Below are 5,157 nucleotides of genomic sequence, written 5' to 3'. Positions count from 1 at the left end.
AGTGATCATGTAATAAGACCCAAACATAAATAAACATAAAGCATAGTAAACGAAAAATAGAGAAATAAGAACAAGGAGATTAAGGAATGGGTCCACCTTAGTGAGGGTGGCGTCTTCCTCTTTTTGAAGAACCAATGGTGCTCTTGAGCTCCTCTATGTCTCTTCCTTGTCTTTGTTGCTCCTTCCTTATAGCTCTTTGATCTGCAGTCAAATGCTCTACCACTGAACTATGGACCCTTGAGATGAACCTCTCCATCTCTCATGACTCGGGGGTGGAAGTAACTGCCTTCCTTTTCCTCTTTCTAGAGGTTTCTCTGGACTTAGGTGCCATAAATGGTTATGGAAAAACAAAAAGCAATGCTTTTTTCCACACCAAACTTAAAAGGTTTGCTCGTCCTCGAGCAAAAGAAGATAGAAGTGAGTAGAAGGAGAAGTGGAGAAGAAGGAGGTGCGTGAATGGGTGGGTATGGGAGGGAAATGGTTTGAATTGGAATGGTGAGGTAGGTGGGGATCCTGTGGGGTCCACAGATTCTGAGGGGTCAAGGACTTAGCATCCCTGCTCCATTGAGGCATGCAAAATGCCCTTAGTGTGCAATCCTGGCGTTTAACGCCAGACTGCTACTTGTTTCTGGCGTTAAACGCCAGCTTTTCCCCTTTCTTGGCATTGAACGCCAACTTGGTGCTTGTTTCTGGCATTTAACACCAGCTTGATGCTTCTTTCTGGCGTTAAACGCCAGCTTGTTGCTTCTTACTGGCGTTTAAACGCCAGTAAGCTCATCCTCCAAGGTGAGCTATTTTTAATGCTGTTTTTCATTCTTTTTTTGATTTTTCAGTAGTTTTTGTGACTTCACATGATCATCAACCTACAGAAAACATAAAATAGCAATGGAAACTAAATAGATATAGTTAAATAACATTGGGTTGCCTCCCAACAAGTGCTTCTTTATTGTCTTTAGCTGGACCTTGCTGAGCTTTTAATCTAGCCTCAGCCTTGAGCACTCTTGCTCAATATTTCCTTCAAGATAATGCTTGATTCTCTGTCCATTAACAATGAACTTCTTATTAGAATCAATGTCTTGAAGCTCCACATAGCAATATGGTGACACACTTGTAATCACATATGGTCCCCTCCACCGGGATTTTAGTTTCCCGGGAAATAGCCTGAGCCTAGAGTTAAACAGCAGAACCTTCTATCCTGGTTCAAAGACTCTAGATGACAGCTTTCTGTCATGCCACGTTTTTGCTTTCTCTTTGTAAAGCTTGGCATTTTCGAAAGCAGTGAGTCTGAATTCCTCTAGCTCATTCAACTGGAGCAATCTTTTTTCTCCAGCTAATTTGGCATTAAAGTTTAGGAATCTGGTTGCCCAATAGGCCTTATGCTCCAGTTCCACGGGCAGATGATAGGCCTTACCATACACAAGCTGGTATAGAGAGGTCCCTATAGGAGTCTTGAATACTGTTCTGTAAGCCCACAGAGCATCATCCAAGCTTCTCGCCCAATCCTCTCTACGGGTACTTACAGTCCATTCCAGGATTCTTTTTAGTTCTCTATTAGAGACTTCAGCTTGCCCGTTTTTCTGTGGATGATATGGAGTTGCCACCTTGTGACTAATTCCATACCGGACCATAGCAAAGTAAAGTTGTTTGTTGCAGAAGTGAGTGCCCCCATCACTAATTAGTGCTCTAGGGACACCAAACCTGTTGAAGATATGTTTCTGGAGGAACTTCAGCACTGTCTTAGTATCATTAGTGGGTGTGGCAATGGCCTCTACCCATTTGGATACATAGTCGACTGCAACCAGAATATAAGTGTTTGAGTATGATGGTGGGAAAGGTCCCATGAAGTCAATACCCTATACATCAAACAACTCAATCTCCAAGATTCCTTGTTGAGGCATGGCGTAACCATGAGGCAGATTACCAGCTCTCTGGCAACTGTCACAGTTACGTACAAATTCTCGGGAATCTCTATAGAGGGTAGGCCAGTAGAAGCCACATTAGAGGACCTTGGTGGCTATTCGCTCATCTCCGAAATGGCCTCCATATTGTGACCCATGGCAATGCCATAAGATCTTCTGTGCTTCTTCTCTAGGCACACACCTTCAGATTATTCCGTATGCACATCTCTTAAAGAGATAGGGTTCATCCCACAAGTAGTACTTTGCATCAGTAATTAATTTTTTCTTTTGTCACCTGCTGTACTCCTTGGGTATGAACCTTGCGGCTTTATAGTTTGTAATGTCTGCAAATCATGGCGTTTCCAGAATGGCGAACAAATGCTCATCATGAAAGGTTTCAGAGATCACAATAGAGGGACGCCCCTTCTACTGGCTCTATCTGGGACAGATGATCAGCCACTTGGTTTTCTGTCCCTTTTCTATCTCTTATTTCTATATCAAACTCTTGCAGAAGCAACACCCATCTTATGAGCCTGGGTTTTGAATCCTGCTTTGTAAGTAGATATTTAAGAGCAGCATGGTCAGTGTACACAATCACTTTTGATCCTACTAAGTATAATCTAAACTTGTCAATGGCATAAACCACTGCAAGCAATTCTTTTTCTGTGGTTGTGTAATTTTTCTGGGCATCATTTAAAACACGGCTAGCATAATAAATGACATGTAGAAGCTTGTTATGCCTCTGCCCCAATACTGCACCAATGGCATGGTCACTGGCATCACACATTAATTCGAATGGTAATGTCCAACCTGGTGTAGAAATAACTGGTGTTGTGATCAGCTTAGCTTTCAGAGTTTCAAACGCCTACAAACACTCTGTGTCAAACACAAATGGCGTGTTAGCAGCTAGCAGATTGCTCAGAGGTTTTGCAATTTTTGAAAAATCTTTTATAAACCTCCTATAGAATCTTGCATGCCCCAAAAAGCTTCTGATTGCCTTAACATTGGCAGGTGGTGGTAATTTTTCAATTACTTCCACTTTAGCTTGATCCACCTCTATTCCTTGTTTGAAATTTTATGCCCAAGGACAATTCCTTCAGTCACCATAAAGTAACATTTTTCCCAGTTTAAAACTAGGTTGGTCTCTTGGCATTTTTTCAGAACAAGTGCTAAATGGTCAAGGCAGGAGCTGAATGAGTCTCCAAAGACTGAGAAGTCATCCATGAAGACTTCCAGAAATTTCTCTACCATATCAGAGAAGATAGAGAGCATGCACCTCTGAAAGGTTGCAGGTGCATTGCACAGACCAAATGGCATCCTTCTGTAGGCAAATACTCCAGATGGACATGTGAATGCTGTTTTCTCTTGATCCTGGGGATCTACTGCAATTTGGTTGTAGTCTTTCTAGCATCTGGTCTATGAATGGTAAAGGAAAATGATCCTTTTTGGTGGCCGTATTGAGCCTTCTGTAGTCAATACACATGCGCTACCCTGTAACTGTTCTTGTAGGAACCAGTTCATTTTTTTCATTATGAACCACTGTCATGCATCCCTTTTTGGGGACAACTTACACAGGACTCACCCAGGGGCTATTAGAAATAGGATAAATAATCCCAGCCTCCAGTAACTTGGTGACCTCTTTCTGCACCACTTCCTTCATGGTTGGATTTAGCCGCCTCTGTGGTTGAACCACTGGCTTAGCATCATCCTCCAATAGGATCTTGTGCATGCATCTTGCTGGGCTGATGCCCTTAAGGTCACTTATGGACCACTGGCTTAGCATCATCCTTAGCACTTGAAGTAGTGCTTCCTCTTCCAGGGGATTTAAAGCAGAGCTTATGATCACCGAAAAAGTGTCACCTTCTCCCAGAAATGCATATTTCAGGGATGGTGGTAATGTTTTGAGCTCGGGTTTAGGAGGTTTTTCCTCTTCCTGAGGAAGTTTCAGAGGCTCTTTCAATTCCTCTGAATCCTCCAGATCAGGCTGAACATCTTTAAAGATGTTTTCCAGCACTGATTCGAGACTCTCAGCCATGTTGATCTCCTCTACCAAAGAGTCAATAAGATCAACTTTCATGCAGTCTTTTGGTGTGTCTGGATGCTGCATGGCTTTGATAGCATTCAACTTAAACTCATCCTCGTTGACTCTTAGGGTTACTTCCCCCTTTTGGACATCCATGAGAGTTTGTCCAGTTGCTAGGAAAGGTCTTCCTAGAATGAGAGTAGCACTCTTGTGCTCCTCTATTTCCAGCACTACAAAGTCAATAGGAAAGGCGAATGGCCCAACCCTGACAATCATGTCTTCAATCACACCTGATGGGTATTTAATGGAGCCATCAGCAAGTTGGAGACATATCCTGGTTGGTTTGACCTCTTCAGTTAAACCAAGTTTTCTGATAGTGGATGCAGGTATTAGGTTGATGCTTGCCCCAAGATCACATAAAGCTGTCTTGGTGCAATCACCCTCTAATATGCATGGTATCATAAAGCTCCCGGGATCTTTAAGCTTTTTCTGGGAAGCTTTTTCAGAATGACTGCACTGCATTCCTCAGTGAAGAAAACTCTTTTAGTTTCTCTCCAATCCTTCTTATGACTCAAGATCTCTTTCATGAACTTGGCATAAGAGGGTATTTGCTCAAGTGCCTCTGCAAACGGAATCTTTATTTCAAGAGTCCTGAGATAGTCTGCAAAGCGAGCAAATTGCTTATCCTGCTCCTCTTGGCAGAGTTTTTGAAGATAAGGCATCTTGGCTTTGTATTCCTCAACCTTAGTTGCTACAGGTTTATTTCCTACAGAGGAGGTTGGAGAAGCCTTTTTAGAGGGGTTGTTATTAGCACGTGTGTGTGTCTGATCCCTCACTGGCGTTTGAATGCCAGGGTTGGAAGCTGGATTGGCGTTGGACGCCAACTCCTTACATGTTTCTGGCGTTTGAATGCCAGAACTGAGCTTCCATTGGGTGTTTAACGCCAACTCCTTGCCTGTTTGTGGCATTTGAACGCCAGAACTGAGCATGGGTTGGGCGTTTAACGCCAGCTCTTCACCCTTTTCTGGCGTTTGAGCACCAGAATTATTCCTCTCTGGGATCTTGCTGTCCTCAAAGGGATTTTGGGTAGCAGTTTGTTCATTTCTTGGCTTCCTGATGCTTTGAAGTGAGGTATTTAATGTTTTCCCACTTCTTAGTTGAACTGCTTGGCACTCTTCTGTTATTTGTTTTGATAACTGCTGTTTTGTTTGCTTCAACTGTACTTCCATATTCATA

The 5,157-nt window shown here is 42.8% G+C and overlaps 1 pseudogene; it reads right to left on the bottom strand.

The window, feature by feature from the left end:
• Positions 1,224-3,224, bottom strand: LOC110264196 (annotated as a pseudogene).

The sequence above is a fragment of the Arachis ipaensis genome, chromosome B06, assembly GCF_000816755.2.
Source record: "Arachis ipaensis cultivar K30076 chromosome B06, Araip1.1, whole genome shotgun sequence".
Classification (NCBI taxonomy): domain Eukaryota; kingdom Viridiplantae; phylum Streptophyta; class Magnoliopsida; order Fabales; family Fabaceae; genus Arachis; species Arachis ipaensis.
The sequence above is the reverse complement of the archived record's forward strand: the minus strand, read 5'-3'. Positions and strand labels throughout refer to the sequence as shown.